The following is a 22,514-nucleotide window of genomic DNA, read 5'->3' as shown; positions in this document are numbered from 1 at the left end:
TATCGAAATGTAAAATTTATTCCGATTGTGTCATTCTACATTTTGTTTATTTTGCTCGTTTAAAAGGACGTCCACCTCTTTAAAGTCTTCTGATTTGAAAATTCATCTGCTGGTTAACTTTTTCTTGGTGCATTCTTATACGGATATTACAATAGCATTCAGTTTTATCGGCTTTGTTTTCACCACAGTAGCCTATATTAGACACTGTGTATGATCTACGTTTCAGACCTTTTTTTAAAAAAAATCTTTCAGACGTGGCGTCCGGTTTACGGGACATAAATTTTAAACAGCTGCTAATCATTTATTAATTGAATAAATTACTCGAATTTTTCGTAGTTGACTCTTTACAGCATGCTTATTATTACTTCATTTTGGGCTTGACAACATAAAGAAATAAGGGTTGGGAGAATGGGATTGGCAATATTTTACAAACAAGTTTGATGTTTCATCGTTTTATTATATGAAATATGTATTTCTATAACATATGTCCGGATTATTGGACGTGTCATAACTCTTTTAATTCCTCATCTATAAACTTGAAATTTTGCGTACAGGATACTCTTTACCATGGTACATTGTCTACCAAATAAAAACACTTTTAGATAAGTATTTCAAAATTCCGTCTGAAAGGGTTAAGGACGTTTATGCCCCCCCCCCCAGGCCCGTCATTTCGAGGTGCCAAAAGAGTTTCCAATTGACCCCCTTCATCTCCTGACTTTGAGAAATTAATGTATTTACTTATAAGTGGGCAGGGTTTTCGTTTGTTTTTCGGTATAATTTGTATTGGGCACCCTTTGACCTCCCCCCCTCCCCCAGAAAACGTCGAAATGATGGACCTTCCCCCACCTCCACCCCTTTCGTATGCAGTACTTCTTTAAACATTTCAACGAAAACTTAGAAAGGATTAATATTTTCTTTAAAAGTAGTTTTTTGAAGTACGAGGGGTGATCCAAAAGAAACCAGACTAATAGCACGCAGCCGATCCCAGATATATTGGAATGTTCTCCAGCTAGATGGCTCAAGTAGAGACCTTCATAAAACAGCTGCGCAAGTGGCATCAGTGTAGTTGATAAGGTCTGATCATAGTGCTGGTTTTCTCAAGTGTTATAGCTCTCGCCTGCGAACTCTTTATGGCAGATTTAAAAGAACAAAGAGTTCGCTTGAAATTTTGCTTCATGCTTGAAAAGTCGGCAACAGAATAGCTTACCCAATGCTTCAACAAGCTTTCAAGAACGATGCTATGAGCCGTACACAAGTTTTCGAGTGGTTTGGGAGAATTAAACGTGGTGAGATGAGTGCTGAAGATCATGCTCGTTCTGGGCGCCCTTTTCAGCGTCTCGAAATGACGAAAACGTTGAAAAATCCTCTAAAAAATCAACGTGAATCGTCGTTTTACGATTGACGAAATTTCAGGAGAAACAGGAGTGAGTTGGAACTCGTGCGGGCGGTTAGGTAAAATGGTTCCTTCACCATGACTACGCTCCCGCACGCTCAGACAAAAATTGCCGAATCATTAATTATTCGGCCTTCACTATTAACCGTTACTTGGCTTCTCAGCTGGGGTGGCTAGTCGTTCCTCGACCCCCGTATTTGCCATCATTTTCTCTATTTTGATCATTTTCTGTTCCTGAGGATGAAAAACATTCTGAAAGTGAAACGTTTTGATGGTGTTGGTGTAGAGGCTGTCAAAAAACTGCTTCGCAAAGGGCACTGAATGTGATCAAAGTGGAAGAGCTCCAGAGGAGTTTCGAATGGTGAAAAAAAAAAAAGAATTGACAAGTGTGTTGCTTCTAATGGTGAATATACTTTGAAGGAGATTAAAGAAATTTTGTCACTTAATTGATAAATAAATATTTCAGAGCAAAAATCCTGTTTTTTTTTTTTTTTTTTTTTGGGGGGGGGGGTCCTCCCTTGCATAAATAAAAGTTTAACAAAGAATTCACAAGACTTCTGGATTTAATTTACATGGAAGCCCACGGGAGCACAGCTCCGCACTTTGCAACTTCATGTAAATTCTTCCGTAATCGGCGAAATTCATTTTATCTACAAATTAAGTGAATTGCGTAGAATATAAAGCTCCCACACTTCTTTTGTTAGAAATTAAGCCCTACATGACTCACGATTTAGTAAAATGTTGAACATAAAAATGCATCCTTGTATTCCACATGAACATCAGTAGATATGTTATGAACATAAGTGGATATGTTCATGTCTTTCTATTTATTAGAAAGGCGTGAACTTTATTTACTGTTCTATTACTCTTTTAATAGTTTTTGAAAACTTTCTTTACATAAAATGTGCTTTATCAAGATCTTTGAAAACAAATGAATTGTTACGATTTAGAACAAATAGTTCAAATAAAAGGAAATATTAGTTACCATAAAATTAGACTAGTTTAAAAACAATCAAGAACACTTAGACCATCATGAGTTCATTTCTTAACTAGAATTTTCATTTGTATTGCTCTATTTTATAAACTAATTGAACGTCATCATGTGATTTCTTTTTCTTGTTCAGATTAAACAATGAATGTATATGATTGGGTCATTTCCTAAAAGCTATGATGCGCATTTAAATAAAACGATATTTTTGTAATATTTAGTTGAAAATATTAAACCATTTATAAATGTATACATCCATCGGTTCGTGTATTACTGTTGAAGTGTCAAAATAAAATCATTGTTGTATAAAAGTTTAGAATACCTTATTGAACACCATCAACACACAATTGCATTAAAATGGATTAACAGTACAAAAATCTTTATACATTTTCCCAACTTGAATGTGCTAAATTTTACGGGGGTATAAGAAGTATAACGTTGTGGAAAGACAAACACTTATGTCAATCAGTGGCGTAGCCAGGGGGACATGGGCGGATTTATGGGGGGTCAGAGGGGGCAATGCCCCCCCCCCCAGTTTGGGAGAACTTTATATAGTAACAACACATCTTCCAAAAATAAAAAAAAATCATTTTTTTTTCTTTTTTGAATAGTTCAGAAGAGCATGGTTGGGTTTATAGTGGGAGGGGGGCATAGGGGCAATACCCCCCAGTTTTGAGAGGACTTTATATAGTAACAACACATCTTCCAAAATCTTAAAACAAAAAAAAATCATTCCTTTTTTTCTTTTTTGAATTTTTCAATGGAAATATAGAGAATAGCGAATGTACTTTTCTGATGGGAGAAAAGAAAAGAAAAAAAAAGAAAAAAAAAAGCGAACATTAAATACAAATAGCGCAGCTGTCCTGGGGTGCTGAAAATGTGTCTAAATTCAGTATTTTGGACTGATAACCATTTGGGCAAGTGTATGAAAATGTAGGCTAAACAAGCTGTCCTTTAAGCTGCAACACTTATAATAATTGACGAAGTGGATTCAGGCGCGGCAGATGTACCATAGACAACCTACTGCTTCTCGAAACATCAATAAGAGAAGCATTTCTCAAACGAAAACACCTTGTGAGCGTATTTTTTGACATTGAAAAAGCATATGACCGTACCTGGAGATATGGCATCCTCAAAACCCTGCACGAGTATGGGTTACGAGGTAATCTACCCATCTTTCTCTCTAATTTTCTTAGAGATCGAACTTTTCGCGTACGTGTCAAGTCTGTTCTGTCAGACACCTTCATTCAAGAAGAAGGAGTTCCCCAGGGAAGTGTACTAAGCGTAACTCTTTTTGTAATAGCAATCAACAACTTAATCGAACAACTGCCTCCCGCTGTCAAGGGTACCATGTTCGTTGATGACTTTCAAATTTCTTTCTCTTCATTGAGCATGAGTATCATTGAAAGACAACTTCAAATCGCTATAAATAAAGTATCACAATGGGCAGAGGAAAATGGCTTCACTTTCTCTGCTCAAAAAACCTTCTGCATCCACTTCTGCCGTAAAAGAGGGCTTCACCCTGATCCAAGTCTTCTCCTTAACAATCAACCAATAACTGTAAAAGACCAAGGAAAATTCCTTGGTCTCACACTTGATAATAAACTTAAATTTATACCGCATATTCAAGATTTAAAAAAGAAATGTTCATTAAAATTAAATAACCTTAAAGTCTTAACGAACACTTCTTGGGGTGCTGATACAGAGTCTCTGTTAAGAATATACAGAGCTCTGATACGCTCAAAACTTGATTATGGTTGTCAAATTTTTGGCTCCGCTGCAAAAACCTATCTGAAAAGTCTGGATCCAATACATAATCAGGCACTGCGCATCTGCACAGGAGCATTTCGAACCTCGCCTATCAGCAGTCTTCATATCGTTGCACACGAACAATCTCTAAACAATAGACGCCTCAAACTTTCTTTAAATTTTTACTTCAAAACAAAACCCTGCACCAATCACCCACTACATCTCCACATTTTTAATCCATCTAATGTTGCTTTATTTCTACACCGGCCTTCGATGACACCAACATTTGGGATCCGAATGCGTCGGGTACTCTCAGACCTGCAGCTATCGGATTTCAAAACCGTTAACACAATAAAACTAATTGAACCATGGTGCGAAGTCATACCTTCTATAATCAATGATTTCTCAAAATTCCCAAAACAAACTACCCCTAATACAGTTTATCAACAAGTCTTTTATGAGATCAAAAGCAAGTATTCTGGTTATAAACACATTTTCACTGACGGATCAAAAGCAAACGAACACGTCGGCTTTTCCACAATAATTAATGATCAAGTTACGGCAGAAAAATTAAACACATCTTGCTCGGTATTTACTGCAGAAATAAAAGCTATATTTTCATCTCTAGAATCAATAGCCCAATCTGTTCATAGAAAGTGGGTGATATTCACTGACTCAAAGAGTTCAGTGGAAGCCATCACTCATTGCAATAATAACAGTCATCCTATAGTCATCCAGTCATATCTTTTATACAAAAACCTTATGCAAAATAATTTTTGTGTTCTCTTTTGTTGGATTCCTGGTCATGTGGGCATTGCAGGCAATGAGGCAGCCGACTCAGCTGCCAGAGCTGCAAGTATCCTGGTCGATAATAGTGTCCCTTTCGATGATATCAAAAACGCCATCGGTGTAAGCCTCAACACGTATTGGCAGGGGACGTGGAATTCACAAATCCAAAATAAATTGCATTCGATCCAGCCCTCCGCTAGAGGTTTCAAATCATTAAATATCACCAGGAAAGAACAAGTCTTAATAACTCGACTTCGCATTGGACATACCAGATTTACTCATAAATATCTCTTATGTCATGAACCAGCTCCAACATGCATTACATGTGATGTAAATCAGACAGTGTTGCACATTTTATGCAACTGCCCAAATTTTAATCTAATTCGTTATAAATATTTTAATAATTTTAACCCATCTTTGAAGGAGTTGCTGGGGGAGCCGCCCCATCGCAATTTGTACTCCTTCCTCCAGGAGATTGGATTCACCTTTTTAATTTAGTGTTTGTCTCGACATTATGTGATTTCGTCCTTCCTTTGTTTTTCAAGATATGTTTTGCCCTTTTTGTATTTATCTTCAAATTGTTTAAATGTTTTTATCGGTTACACTTTTTAACACTAGCACTTGAAGTTTTATGCTTTCTTCTTCAAAATATGCTTTTATTTACCTTATTCTTTTATGAAAAATAAATAGCTTATAATAAAATATCGTTTGGCGCAGTATAGCCCTCAAGGGCTCTTGCGCCATAAAAATCAAACCAACCAACCAACCAACATTAAGCTGCAACACTTATAATAATTGACGATTATTTTAACAAATTAGAACATAAAACGAAGGGAGGAAAACTCCCCCCCCCCCCCCATTCGCGCTAACAGAATGATCTACTCGTTATGATTTGTGTCCACATTTAAAATATATTTGTGCATAATATTTATGTTCTTAGTAGATTAATTGACTTTTTGAGAGATTTTAAAAAAGAGTTTTTTTGTTTTCCTTTTTTTTTTTTTTTTTTTTTTTTTGAGAGAGAGAGAAAGAGAGAAATTTAATTCTATCCCAAACTGAATAAATTTCAGTTATCTGAGTATTCTGATTAATTGAATCTTTTTACTTAGAGGGAGAGTACAATTTTACTGACTTTATAAATACTGTTTAAAAAGTAAGGTAAGTCATAATCATCTAAATCTAAGTGAGTCAGTCCTTGTCATTACTGAAATCTAAATAATTGTGTCATCATAAGTTTTGGAAAAATTTACTAAAATTTTATAAAAATCTATAAAAACCTAACACAGATTGGTAAAATCGTAAAAATCCTTTAATCGTAAAAACCGACAAATTTTTGTAGAAATTACAAAAAAAAAAAAAAAAATCAAGCAAAAATCTGCAGGTAAGAATGAATTACACACAGGGCTGAATTTGCCTATAAGATAAACAAGCTATTGCTTAGAGCCCATGCTTTGAAGTGGGTCCCTAATCCCCCCCCCCCCCAAAAAAAAAAAAATTGCATGATTCGTTCCTTAAAAAATGGAAGTTGGTTGAAAAAACAAATTTCATTTTCAAGTGTTTGAATATTTGGAAACGTATGGCTACAAACCTTAAATTTTAAAATTTCTAACAAATGGTCGAGGGAGAAGAATGCTAAAATTTGTCAAAGTCAGCTCCTTGCCACATCCTGCATTAAAAATAAAAATCATGGTTCTCACATTTGTAACATATTATTTGAAATAAATTTTTGTGACTCACATGTTTCATATCTTGCTATATATTCAATCTCGAATTCAGTATTTTGGAAATACTTTTGTATTGATTGCTTTTATCTTACTTCTATTGCATATTGTTAATCTGTTTAGCCTGAAAAAAAAAAATGATACACTACCTCTATTCCTTTTCGTTTTCTGCACTACTTATAATTAAAAAAGGTTGTTGTAATGAGAAATCTATAGTTTATTTTTTCTTTCAAACTTAAAATGACTGTTTCTTAGAAAGTTTGAACAATACTGTATAACTGTATAATCTAGTTATCAATTTCTATGTCTGTCCCATTAATCTTAATAAGGCTTCAAAATGCAGAATTTTATGTCCATTTTACCAAATTTCCTCCGGGGGAGAAACCCCCGGGACCCCTAAAATCGAGATATTCAATTTCCCACTTAAAAGGGAGCCCATTGTCACTCTCTTAATACCAGCCCCCTCTCTTAAGGTCAATACAAAAAGGGCAGCATTAAACACATTAATGAAAACAACACACAAAAAAGTAAAGCATGGACATGCATCACAGACAACAGACAAAAACATGGGGGTGGGGGTTATAAAAATGTCGCTAAAAAAAAAAAAAAAATCCTGCCCCCTTAGGAACTCAGTCCTAAATCCGCCTATGCAGGGGGATATGGGGTCCCCCCCCCATGAGGCTCAAAATTATATGTATGAACACAAAATTTCGAAAAATTTCACATGCCCCCCCCCCTTTCATGTAAAATTTTTCGCTACGCCACTGATGTCAATCATAGATACTGGTGAACAAAATGTGTATCACCGTCTATTTTTACTTTAGTAGTTTCAAATTTACAAAAGAAAAAACTAAGCTTTGCTTTCTGCTAAGACATAAGTTTATAACTCCAAGAAAAATGCAGAGTGATAAAAGTGTGACTGAATATTTGTTTAGTAGCAGCTGCCTTATTAAATCTTTCACATTCCTTGCAGCAGCAAAGTTACATGTAACAAACAGCTGGGCAATATATATTTAATTTTAGTCACACGAACTAAGCTTTCTGTTATCGAAGTTCGAAGTGCAATGTGCTTCATGTTGGCGTGTTATTGCGATTTTGGACTCTGAGACAAAAGAAACTTGAATGGAATATTCCATATGTTAAAGTTTATTTTTTATAACAAACTGTGCCATGCATTTTCCAAAAATATGTTGGTATAATAGAAAATAATCAAATAAATCTGATTTAAATTTAAAAAAAAACTGATTTAAATTTTTTTTAAAAAATCTGATTTTTTTAATTTAAAAAAAATGATTTTTTTTCCAACCCTGCACCAAGGCAAGGAAAGTGACACAACTCAAAAAAATAGTAGTTTAAGCGATTTAGTCTCGAATACTACAATGCGTGCAAAAAAACAATTACGTATATGGTGTATAATGGCGAATTTTTGTTGTTTAAATCAGGGTTGCCCACTCCCCTAAAAGCATGAGCTCACCTCCCTAAATATCGCGAAGACCTCCCCCAAATAAAAAGCCCATCCCCCCCCCCCAAAAAATTGGAAAATATCGCTCAAAATACCCCCCAAAATTTCAATGCCCTCCCCCCCCAGGTGGGGCACCCCTGTCTAAATTAATAATGCAAACTTAAAAGTTGAACATTTTTCTTCTAAATTATAAAATTCTAATGATGTGTCCCCATTGATTATATCGTTTTTATGCCACCACGCACCACATATGCAAGCTAACTAGCGAATTTTGTGACAAGAAAGAGCATTAAATTTAAATTTTAAATCAGTACCTAGTACGTTTTTCACAAATTTTGAGCTGTGTTACTTTCTTTGCCCGCGTGCAATATGAGTGAAACCTTGATTGAGACAGAAGTGCGCACGGCTGGAGGGGGGGCTCTTGCTGCAAACTTAGATCTCCTTTTGGGGGTCCTAGTTCTTAGGGATGCTCCGTGGAATTTGAGGAGATGCACCATGGTTCTTGGCGAGGGGGAGAGAGGAAAACCTGTTTAAAGTGTCAAAAAATTTAGGTCTTGTATTTTTTCTTTTTTTTTTTCTTTTTTTTTTTCAGTCTACCGTAAAACTACTTATTTTTGGGTGTTCTTTGGTAATTATTACTTTAACCTAACGAAATCTAACTGACGATTTAAATCTTTGCGAATCAAATAAGATTCTGAAGCAATCTTCGGGGGTTGGAGAGCGTTAACGAGCAGGGGCAGAGCCCCCTAGCATTTAGCATGAAAATTTTTCGATTGCACCGTTTTTCTTGTAGCAAAAGCAAGTCAAAAACTAATTAGTACCTGTTCCTATCAACGTTGATCTGTATGCTGAACATCGTTATATTGCTTGCTTTATTCTCTGAGATAAAGTTCCTCCAAAATTGTGCTCACCCATAAACATACAGAGGAATCTCCCGAAAGCTATTAAAACATGGTTGTTTATCACCCCTTAAAAATACAGCATAACCAGTAATTGCACTCAATCTGAAAAAGATCCCCCCCCCCCCTTTTTTTCACTCCCAGAAGCCTGTCCCGTATTTACTGTTCTTAAATCTGGCAACCCTGGTTGTAGCACTGGTGCAAGTGGAATTAGTTGATTTTTTTCTGTATTAAACGTTACAATACTACGTATACGTTACGTACTACGTATTTTAACCTTTTAAGCATTAATCAAGGGCGCCCATATGCAAAATTTTAATGGGCTCAGATATTTTCCCCATGGATTAACAGGATATTTTCCACATAGAAACCGATTTCAGTACAGATTATAGTTATTAAAATTTGATATTTTTAATAACTTATTCATTAACTACTGGAGAAGAAATGTTTTTACATTTTTGCAAAGAAAAAAGTACTAAAAGCAAGGAAATTCTAATTTCAAAAAGGGGGCTTGAGCCCCCCCCCCTTGCTCCCCATATGGGCGCCCTTGGCATTAATAATGCATTGATTGCAATCAATGAAACTGCTTGCAGTTTCCAGGGACTGGTGACCGATAGCGAGCAGAGCGCGGTGGCTCCCTAGAATTGAGGCGAACTCAAGCAGTCAGCATTGTGACGGCTACGCAGATTCTAATCACAACATTACGATGCTGCGAGGATAAGTTTGCCCGAACGATAGTTAATAATTAAAATACTAATGTACGCCATAAAAATACAACTCATATGAAAAATTAGCTCACCTAAACTAGGCTTACAGTGTTTTGTTCACTAACTTCAAAAGTTCATTTTTATCAGTAAACTTGTTGTAAACATCTGGTGATAATTTTTTTATTCCTAATTGAAAATCAAATAGAATTTTACTTCCATAACTCAAAATAATAGTATAAAAAATGAAAACCAGAGAAGAGCTCCAAAAAATACACAGAAGAATGAATAAATAAGTTTAAACGAAAAAAAGGGTAAAAATATATTTGACAAAAATAGATTTAACTGTATCAAAAATTTTTTTTCGCTCGCGTCCCCCTCCCCTCCCCCCTTTTGGGGGAGGGGATCCGCGGTGGTCTGTAGTTCGAGAACCTCTGCTCCAAATGACGGCCCTGCATTTTTAGAAGCAGAAACGCCGTTTGGATTTCCGTTTCTATCAACGAGCAGAAGAAAACTCATGCAGAGTTACATTTTATCAGGATATCTTGTTCACTACTTCACTTTATCAGCCGTTTGTTGATAATTTTCATATTTCTTTACGCTTAGTCTGCACGATACAAATGCTCGAAATTTTGATAAGAGGCTGCAAAAATGATACATGAATACAATTCGATTTTTTTCTCTTCCTCGTTTTTTATTTCTCAGGATTAGTTTCAATAATTTAAATGCACATATAAAACTAGTATGTTGTGGCTATCACGAAACTTTCTTCTATATTTTTCCTTTTTCTGATCCCTCCCCATGTTTGACGAGGAAGCAATACTCCTTATATGCAATATTAGTCTGAATTATTGCAAAAGCAAAGCAAAGAGCGAAAATTGAAAGTTATTTTAAAAGCCTTGCTTGAATTAATTACAAATATTTTATTTGTTAACAAACATAAGATGGCAACAGTTAAAAATTTTAAATCATTGAGATAATATTTCCTATCATTTCCATACAATTAAAATCACGAGAAATACGCAGACGACAATCTATTACGATTTATCTTTCTTATTGTTGCATTAATAAAAATATTTTTATTCGCAAAAAAAAAAAAAAAATTAACACCTCTTGGAGCGATCGGCGTCAAAATTGAACCAAAGCCTGTTTACATATGGATTCACATATATTCCAAATTTCAACCAGAACGTAGCATTACTTCTTGAGATAGGGCACTCAAAATGGAAAAACAGAACGGGTGATTGCGCTACCCCCTTTTTAGCTGTTGACACAAAAATAAAATCAGTTCTTATACCCACTAAGGGCTACTTGCCGATAAATTTTTCTTTCATTCCGTTCATTATTTCTTGAGATACAGCAGTCACAATTGACGACAAAAAACGTTCTATAGCTCAACCCCCGTTTGAGTTATTGACACCAAAATTGAATCAGCACCTGTTCCTGTTAATACCAACATATGGACCAAATTTTGTTTGATTCCGCCAGTTACTTCCTGAGGAATAGCAAGCACGCGTAACTCGAAAAACGTCCCATTGCTCCACCCCCCTTGGAGGAATACGCGCCAAAAACTAATGGGCACAAGTTCACATAGGGGCACATATGTGTACTAAATTTCGTTCGATTTCATGCGGTAGTTTTTGTTGTAGAGCGGCCACAAAAAACTGGTCACACACAGACGTGACACACATACACACACACACACACACACACACACACACACAGACAGACATTTTCCAAAAATGGTCGAAATGGACTCAGCACACCTCAAAAAGTTCGAATCCGTCAAAATTCGAAATTCGAAAATTTGCACGAATCCAATACTTTCTTCTATATATTAGATATAGAAGAAAGTAATAAAAAAAACCGTAAAATTGTTCCACAATTTTGTCCGCCTGAAAGAGGTAGAGAAAAGCAGGCTTAGAGGACAGTGGCGCAGCCAGAAAAAAAAAAAATTCGGTCAGAGCTACCGTTAGTTTTAGTCCTTTTCTGTTGAAAAAAATTGACCATTTATGAGTTTTGGGAGGGGGAGATAGTGGCTGACTTTCGGCAGGACATTCGATGCACATGTCCATGGTTTTCAAATTATGTACGAAAAAAAGGGGGGGGGGGTATAGCATAGTAAAAATATTTTTCTTCCTGTATAATTTTCATCGTGCTCATCTCAAAAACTCTATCAACAAAATTTCATTATTGTTTTTGTCATAGTTTAGCTAAGTAAAATTTTGAATTTCTCTATGTGATGTATACTTCTAAATACAGCTTCAGGCTGTTTACAATTTGCACAGTAGCTGAAATTTAGACTTGAACAGGTTAAATACCTTAACCCTTAACGTAAATGAAATTTATTAATACCAAAATAGTGGCACAGCGGAGGAAGGAGCCTCGCCCCCCCCCCCCCCTTACTCCCGGAGGTATTGGTTTTAATACTACACACAACTTATAACGTATGTAAGAACTTTTTTGTCCTTCCTCCGAAGATAAATTCTGGCTGCGCTAGTGTTCCGTGATTAAACTCTTTTGTACAATATTCTATATGAAAACTGAAAACTTAAACATGAGTTAGACATTTCGTAGGGATTTATAATTTTTGTGTAGTTAGAAAGAGCTTGTAACAAAAGTAAAATTAAAATAATGAACATTATTATAAGTATTTAAAAAATCCTTCTTCATTTTTCAAACTTTTGTGACTGTAATGATACTCAAAGCGTATGTAAGAACGTTCTTTTTAATGGTATCATTTATGCTTTTTTTGAAAGTTAAATTTAGAGGGACCTCCCAAAACATTACTCCTGCACTAAAAAACCTTTTAGAAGAGGAAAATTCTCAATTTGCCGAATGCCAAAAACCATTTTAAGGATTTAAAAAAAAAAGAATATCTAAGTTGCAATACTGTTTACAAATTTACCGAATCGTCAGCAAAACTTACCGAATCGGGAAATTTTTGGGAGGTCACAGTGACCTCCCATCGGAACGCCCAGTACTGGCTTAGCGGTTGCAAAGCGAATGGCGACTGATGCTTTTTAGTTGGCGTTTTCATAACCCTTGAATAAAAGCTCAAATAAAATTCGAGCTAAAAAAAAACTGAAACAATGTTTGGCTATAGTTTGGGGGAATTCTCAACAGTTTATGGAAACAAACAAAAAGTTTGACTTCTTATGTTTTTTTTTTTTTTTTAATACGTAACTCATTTTATCATTTTGCAAAATATAAACAATTTAAAAGAAGTGAACTCATTTTTGAAAATGTTCGTAAACAAAAAGATAACTATCGTGAAAAGTCCTTAAAATTCAGGGCTTTATCTCGAGTTCATAGAACATCTCTTGACACAGCTGGCCCTATTCATTGGCTGATATTCTCGCCAAGGTTATTCGCGCCGACGTGGCATGGTTAGCAAGCTATTTCTTATCGAAAAAGCTACTGGCAGATGGTGCTTTGATTCCATGCGCTTCGCTACTGTTATTTTCAGAGGTGATTATTCGCTCTGTTTCAAAACAACTTTCGTAATATTTTGTTTGTATTGAGAGCGCTTTTCGTTTATCGTCGTTTTGAGCGCAAGTTTTTGTTTTGAGTTATTATTTCTGCAATTCATTTGAAAATGGCCGAGGCAGAGGGGAAGAAAGAACAGACGGACAGCTGCCCCGTCCTTGAACGTACTGTTTTTGTCGAGAACTTGAGGACCTCGGTGGAGAAACTTGCCAAGATTCTGAAAACTGTATACGCCGAGAAGTTTGGGGAGAATGCTATTTCTGCATTGATACGCAAACGCGATGGTTATGAAATTACTTTCACATCCGTGGAAGCTGCCAAAGATTGCTTGGAAAATGGCTTCCAGATCGAACGCCGTCAATACGATGCCGTGAGTCTTAGCAATTCCGATTTGCTGGTCAACTTGAACCCTGTTCCTGCCTACGTGGACGATGCATCTTTGACCAAGAAGCTTACAGAGCTTGGCTGTACCATAATGGGCGACGTCAAGCGACACACGGTGGAGGGCATTGAAACTGGAAGGAGGAAAATTATTGTTAGATTACCACCCAACATGAGGTCTTTACCCAGAGCCATGACCGTCAAGGCTTCCAATGGCAGAGATGAGCGCATTGAAATGTTCCACCGCAACCAAAGAATTCGAAAGGTCACTCGATAAGGCTGCGTAGGAAGTTATAGTATTGATTTTCAATTGTCTGTTGTTAATTTGTTGCGATTGATGTTGGTGTAAGTACAACTTTTCGTGCGTTTGTGATTTCAAATTTCGTGGAGGCGAGAAAGCTTCTCTTATTTTTTCATTGCATTGCATTATGTTGTGAGTCGGGAAATTTTATTGCGTTCAAAGTTCATGACCAAAGTTACGCTCTAACTTAATGGAATTAATATTTTAAAAAAAGAATTGACGTGTTTAAAAATAATGAAAATGCTAGTAATTTAGCTACTCAAAAACGAAGCAAGTGAACGTTTAATTTTAAGTTAAGCATGTAGCAGATGCTGAAACTCGACAATTTAGGACTTGGTCATTTATAAACTGGTACATTTTTTTCTTGTTATTGTTGGTTTATTATTTTTTATTTCCTAAAGTGGATTTATTCTTGTTAAAATTTAGTTTTTTTAAATACAGTATTTAAAATTTATGGAATGCAAATAATATCAATACTACATGAGTACAATGCGTACATGTTTCATTTCAGATAATTGCTCATTTTTGATATGTTTAAGTTTGTTATTACTTTGTTTTTTATACATATATATTATATAAAATGTTATAATACTTAGAAAATGTGCCATTTTGACCTAAACTTACAAGTTTTATACATAAAATTTCATCGTGGCATTTCTCAATAGTTTGCATTCTTCAAGTTTATTATTTGTCTTTCAGCCATGCAGTATAATTTGCAAATGCAGCCGAGATAACAATTTTTGGACAATACAAGTTTTCTAAAGTAGCGATTTTAACCATTTAACTCATTTTATTTCATACTAAAATGTTACTTTTTCTGCAATATTCTTTAAATTTCAAATTTAAACGTCCTTAAAAATAAATGTTAACGTTTGTTCTGTATTTTGCTTCTAAATTTCATGTAATTTGGTCCCCCCCCCCAAATTTGAGATAGCCCTTGTGCGTGGGAAATTTGCATATTTGATCAAAATGATAAAAAAGTGTTTCTTGTGTTTTCTGTAGTTTTTTTTGTACATTATATCCAGAGGGGAAAGTATTAATGGAAAATAACTGAATAACCTAATACCATTATTTGATGCGATTGCTCAATGTGGTTCTCTTTCATAAATTTTGAAAGAAAAAAAAGTACAAGTCAAAGAAAATAATAAAAATAGGAAATTTGCCTCCACTCGTCTCCCCCCCCCCCCAAAGAGAAAAAGCTGTTTTTTTTCTAAATATTTCAGTTTAATTTCTAAGTGCATTTTTCTTTTCAATTCAATGATAAAGTTCAAAATACACTGAAATACCAATTGTTTGGTCCTATTTAAAAATCTTAAATATTGTAATTACAAAATAAAAAACTGAGGTACTATTTTTCAGCACATCCCCCCCCCCCTTTGAAATATACATAAAATTCAAGCGAAATTAGTCAAGTGAGCAATGGTTGAATAGTTTACTCTTGAAAAGTATTATTTTTAAATTAATTTTTTGCAAGGTGTCACAAAAATCGAGTTGAATAAAATTATGGCCAAAAATTTATATTGAATTTACGAGACTCACATTGATTGGAAACTGCAATTGTGGCCTTATAAGTTGTTGGGCTATGACCTTACTTTCGGTTTCCTCCTCTTTTTTTGGGGAGGGGGGGCGGGTTGCGTTGGTTTACTTTTGCTATAATTTTGCAAAAGTATTCCAACTCACTCACCCCCATTTTTACTTCACGCCCCAAAAAGACAAAGATCGTCAAGGTCATAGCTCAACTTATCAGAATCAAACTATACATAATTAATACGTTCTTGTAATATATTGTATCGCTACAATATCCTTTCTTGGCAAAGTAAAGTGACTACTAGAGGGACTTGTCCAAGCAATTATTTTCCATTATGGTAAGTAATACTTGAAATTCGCTCAATAGATTTATAATAAAACAAAGGGGTTTTCTGTCAAAAAATAAGCTGCAAGTACAAAGTCTTAAAACGAAAATGTGCCAAAGGAAATAAAGAAACCAATTGTGTTCACTCTAATTACAAATTTTCTTCCTAAACAATTTCATTCGAACATTCATCATCGAGGTAAATCGCCATTTATGCAATATAACAGGTGGTCGACGCTGCATCTGCGCCTCATGCAAGAGGCTTATTTTGTAAATTTGTTTTTTTTTATTCTATCAGTTGAAAAGCTTTGACGAATAAAAACTAAACTAAAATGAATAAAACTGAATTGCTTTCAGAATAAAATTAATCATATGGTTGTTATGCTTGTCCAAAGATTTTATCGAAAAGATATGATTCAAAGGTTTTTTTTAACAGTTATGAACTTTATTAATTTCTTTTCTAGTTCATTTTTCAACTATTTGACCGCAAAAAAAATAGTTTTAAATGAATTTTGTGACAATAAGCTGTTAAACTGATTTAATTTACGAAAAATGTCAAAAAATACTTAACCCTCAAAATTTAAGAATTCTTGCGACAAAAGTATTGCAATGAAGTGATAAAAATGCCCAAGATTTTTCTTTGTTAACTAATAGTTTTGCTGCTAAAGTTGATTTCTTTAAAAAGGTAATAGTAAATCGTTACAAAAGTAAAAAGTAAAACTGGTAATCAAATTTCTGCGCTGAATATCGTCTACTATATTTTGCAATATACAATACTCTTATTGTTGAAATTTTTTTTCTACTTTTGTCTACATTCATAAGTTATTATTATTTTTTTAATATCAACCAGTTGCTTAAAGGTGTAGAAATACCGTTCATTCTCCCCTAAATTTCAACTTCCATCAACGAGCAAAAAAAAAAATATGCAGTTACATTTTAGTAGTATTTCGTACTTCACTTCAATTCACTTTAACGCAATCCGCCAAACTCGTAATTTTGATTGAAAGTTTAATACAGGCATAAGCTCCTACTAAATCTTCTGTTGTAATTTTAAATGGTGTTTAAAACATGGAGTAATTTAATTACGTTTTTAAAATTTTTGCAAATGTGCGCAGCCAGTGGTCAGCCACCTGTGATATTCGATCAATTTACCGAGATCTGCTTCGTGCATCGTTCGCAACAAAGTCATTGACTTGAAAATCAGCTGCTGACACCAACGGTCACCTGTTTCTATGTATGGCCCGAATTCGGAACTCCGTTTATGGTATACGGTATCGGCTTGAATTTATAATGGAAACTGTTTAACTGTGTATGTGCGTTGACAGTTTAATTTTGCTCTTGGTGTGAATTTTATATAATGTTTATAGGGAAAAGGCATTCCCTTTATAAGAGGCAGCAGATTCAGAAGCATATCAATGATTGATTTGTTGAATGTGCACTGGATTTATACCTTATAAATAATTTTGAATAAAAATTTTCTTCAGAAATGAATGTTCTTGATTTTGTTTTTAGTATTGCTCTTATTAAGTCATTTTTGGGTTAATTTAGTATTGTGCAGCAACACCTACGGTAATCCTACTTTTCAAATGGTACTGAAATTTGAACCCTTTGACGTAGGGATGCACCACTGTGACCGCCCAAAATTTTTCTGTACTCTGCAAATTTAAACTTTCTAGTACGGGTCATTCCGTGTCAGATCATCACACGGTTTAGGACGGACCGTCACAGAACTGGATGAAACTTGGTACATGAAGAGATTTAGCCCAGCTATGAATGAAAATGCTAAAAAAAAAAAAATTCTTTCACCTCATTCAAAAGTTATTAAATATTAATTATTCAAATTTTCATCAAAAAATGCTACACTTTGAGAGGGTTAAATCTCATTTTCTCAGAAACTATAACAGATACAAGCTTGAAATTGGTCTTGTTTTGAAGCTCTTTTAATGTGCTTTAATTTAATGTGCAACTTGAAAAAAAAATCAAAAAATAATAATTTTAAAATTTAATTAAATTAAATTTTAAAATTTTAATTTCGTAAAAATGGACAATTTTAAAATTTTGAAAAAATTTACAAAATTACTTTGTGTTATCCTCTAGCATATTACTAAGTTTCTTAATGGGATCAGATGATACAGGGAGGACAAGTTTTGCATATATCAAAGTTTCTGCATTATGGACAAAATACCTTTCTGATGGATTACTCAAATATTATTCTAAGTTATTAAATTAGCACAGGAAACTATAAATGAACTGCTAATAGTAATGTAAAACCTTCTAATGTCTTACACCTACTTTAAAAAATTGAATGAAATTAAAATAATAATGGAAATGAAATAAAATAACTGAAAGTTAAAGAAATGAAGTTTGCACAGCAGAAGACAAGGCTTGAATGCTGACTGAAGATAGTTTCAACAGGAATTGTGTATTACAGAAAAAGAAAGTATTATAAACACCAGAAAGAATCCCTCTATCCCCCCCCCCCCCTTTTTTTGTGGAAGGATCATTTTGTAATCCCAAATATACCCTCCCCCTCCCCTCTCCTAAAAATTTTCAGATCATCTTCATCCCTTCACCCCCCCCCCCAAATAAATAAATAAAAATGAACATTTTATGCTCTATTTGGCAAGCATTTCTAGAGGTTTAGTTTCCCTCTTCATGTGCTGGTTTTCTTTTCTAAAAAAAGACAACAAGAAGAAAAGAAAACACTATGACTTAAACAAAACAAAACAAAAAAAAAAGGATCTTGCAAAAAAAAAAAATAGTTTCAGTTTTATTCCTTCCAAAAGTCTAGACGCCTTTTGATGCAAGGGCACTTTTCTTTTTATTCAGTTCATATGTGTTACAAAAGAAGTTCATGTGAGTGTACTGCTTTTGATTATTTTTGGAAGGGGTTTTGGTAACTTAAGGTGCAAAATCCTTTCTTTCAAAAAAATATTGTCACCCCCCATGCCATAAAATTATGACACTCTTTTATTAATTCATTTCTCCCTTTTCTTTAATATTAATAGTAACTATTATTTACTTATTTATTTTGTGTACTCTAAAATTAATATTGCTACAAACAATTATTTTGGCAAATTTTACAAAAACAAAATTTGATTATAACCTCCCCCCCCCTTTTTTTTGGAATTAGTAAGTTATCTTTTGAAACTAAAGGGGGGGGGGGTGCTTTTGAGATTTTATGGTACTGCTGACTGAACTCCACAAGCAAAAACATGAAACATGTTGAAAAATTGGTCAATCCCAAACCAGTGAAAGGTGGAGAAAAAAGCAGTGAGGCAGAACGAACCATTGGATCTCATTCTCAATAGCCACCCCAAGTCTGTTTCATTTTGTTAGCAAAGGGGGTGAAAAGGGTAGCTTACTGTTTCAGATCTGAATTTGTAGTGGATTATTTTAAGTTCACATCCCAAGAGAAAATATTTTCTTTTTTTCCCTTTCTTCCTTTCCTATTTTAAAATTTTATTTCTTTTTAATTTATTTTTCTCAATAAAATGAGATTTAGATGATTAATATTTTTATTAATGAGTTATTTTTCAGGAACAAATCGTACTAAGAAAAACTTCATTTCTAGTAGACAGTTCTGCATAAAAAAGTGAACATGTATGAAGCATATTTATTTATTTATTTATTTATTTTTTTGCACATAAAATAATAACTATTCAGCACAATAACCCATATTTTGGCAGATATGTGAAACTTGTCCTCCCTGTATCAACTGATCCCATTAAGATCCCAATATGAAACTTGGTGAGATGTGAGAGGATAACACAAAGTAATTTTGTGATTTTTTTCAAAATTTTAAAATTGTCCGTTTTTGAGAAATTTAAATTTTAAAATTTATTTAAATTTAATTTTAAATTAAAAAATTTTGAATTTTATTAAGTTTCATATCAAATTGAAGCAGATTAAAAGAGCTTTAAAACAAGACCAATATCAGGCTTGTATCTTTTATAGTTTCTGAGAAAATAAGGATTAACAGTCTCAAAGTGTAGCATTTTTTAACAAAAATTTGAATAATCAATAATTAATAACTGCTAAATGAGGAGAAAGAAATTTTTTTTTTTAGCGTTTTCATTCATAACTAGGTTAAATCTCTTGATGTACCAAGTTTCATCCAGATCTGTGACGGTGCATCCTAAAATTGCTCCAAATTGTGTTGATTTGACGTGGAATGACTCGTACGTCTTTCCATTTTAAATGATGCTAACTAAAAAGGTTATCTTCTCATTAGAAACTTAGATAAAAGAATGTGTGTTGTATGTCTATGCTCGTATTTTATGCTTTGATAAAACTCTTGAGTTCTGTTCGTAAATTTAAAAACCTCCCATTCCCTCTCCCAAAAAAAGGAAATCAGGATTCCCTTACTTTGACCTATTGTACTAAAATCACATTTCAGATGACATAACTCCTTAGTATACTAAGAATGACGTGTCCGAGGCATCGTTGTATGTAAGTGATTAATACATTCTGCACAAAGACGTATTAGCTTGAGTTCCAGTTATATATTTGTAGGGAAAATTCGGGTTTAAAATTAAATGCATCATACTTCTTCACAGGGTTCGCCGATATATATCCCATGTTTATTTTGAAAATATCACGATATTTTGATATTTTCGATATTTATTTTTTCAACTACGGTATTTTCAGTATAAAAAGTAAAATGTTCATTTAGTTTTAAAAATAACCAAAAAGGTAGGAACTATATTTTTATGATGTATTAATACATCATTAATATAATAAAGTAATATAATACTCCTATTTTACTTGTATTTTATATTCATAAAATTATTATATAATGCTACAATTTTAATTCATATTAAAAGTGCCTAGTTAAATGTTAAACATTGCTCAGAAAAATGAAAATGTGTTATGGCTGTGCACCGTTTGATGTATATATTTTATTCCTGAATCATATAACTGTAAAAGTAGCTAACAGAAGAAAAAGGAATAAAACAGCTAATGCTAAATAACTACATTAATTATAATTGATAGAAATTTAAAATGAAATATTAGATACAAATAAAATAATAGTTTAAAAAACTATAGAACACACGCTTTCGTAGCAAAATGAACTAAAAAGTGAAAAATAATCTTTGGATGATAGTAGTTGACCAATCACTTAATTTTAATGTAATACAAAAAACCGTGGGGTGCTGTCTATTTACATTTTTGCATGGACAACAAATGGAAGAAATTCAAGACAACTGATAAGAAGCCCCCCCCCCCCCCACGCTTTTTTGTATTCCATTAAAATTAAGTGATTGGTCAACTACTATCATCCAAAGATTATTTTTCACTTTTTAGTTCATTTTGCTACGAAAGCGTGTTTTTTTAGTTTTTTAAACTATTATTTTATTTTCTTCCTTTCAGTTTAACTTGTTTAACGAAAAAATATCCATTTCAACATTGTTCAAAATCTTTTATTTTCATGAAATTTGCCCAAAAAAAGCTAATCCATCTCAGTCATCGATGTGTGTGCGGAAATCATAACTACATTACTTTAAAAATTGGAGATGCATTTGAATAAAAGTTTTGTTCAACAATGGTCTGATCATCAATGAATTTCCAACTGAAGGCTCACCTAAATTTTGGCATGAAATTAGTTAAAAACAATTATATTTCATGTTCTAATTATCTTGGAACATTGGAACAAATTTTGTTTAATGCAGAAAAATTAAAGGTTTTTGTAGATATTTTAAAATAATTTTTGCGAGCATTTTTTAATGTATTTTTTAAAGTTTTTCCTTTTTCACATTGTTGGATTTATGCCAAGATATTGATTAAAATTGGAGGAAACTAACAATTAAAAGAGTTAAGTAATTAATTTGATTATAGAATATTGCATTGTCATCGGGTCTGAGATCGCGTGCCAAATTTCAAAAGAATCCGATCTCAGGAAGTGGGCGAAATTTGAGCTGCAAGATTCCGTTACAAGATACATACAGGTGAAGCTAATAAATGCGTGTTAATAATGAAAGAAGCCTTAATTTTACATATTGTTATTATAATATAAGAAAATAAAGAGTGATTTGAGGATACATTTACCATTTGGAAGACTTTTGTTTGTACTAATTGAAGATATCGGATATACAGGGTGATTATAATTAAAGTTCCATTTTCAAAACGCTGTAAAAATAAAACCACTGGTCAGAATGACCTCAAATTTCAACGGAATATTATCGAATAAGGGGGAAAACGTATGACAAAAGAAAAATAAATAGTTGGAATTTTTAGCAATAGATGGCGCTTGCAAGTGTCAGAATATGTAAATCAAAACATCTGTCATGCGCCCGACTCATTGAAGTTGTTATATAAACGCCAAATACACGTTTTTTTCCTTATTTCGCATCTGAGAAGTTCACTATAACAGTCTCAATGAAAGATTTGGCCGTCCCGATCACCTGATCTTAACCCGTGTGACTTCTGGATATGGGGCTATCTGAAAGCTGTTGTGTTCAGTGCTCCGATTTCAAACTTTGCTCAGCTGGAGGCATGCATTACGCAACACATTCTAAACGTGGACCCCGGAAACACTTCAATCAGTCGTGGAATATGCTGTTTCTCGATTTCAACTTGTTACAGAAAACGGGGTACATTATATTGAACATCTTTTGCGCCAATCTCACGAAAGTTAAAGACCGATTTGATTTTTACTGATGCTTTTTATGCGGTTTTGGGCCTCAGGACAATTATAAACCAATTTTTTCCCATCCGATGTGATACGACCTTCGTGTTGAATGGGCTTACTTAACTAACAGTATCACACCAATACCCTCGTGCACG

This window comes from Uloborus diversus, chromosome 5, assembly GCF_026930045.1.
Source record: "Uloborus diversus isolate 005 chromosome 5, Udiv.v.3.1, whole genome shotgun sequence".
Lineage (NCBI taxonomy): Eukaryota > Metazoa > Arthropoda > Arachnida > Araneae > Uloboridae > Uloborus > Uloborus diversus.
Note: the sequence above shows the minus strand (reverse complement) of the source record.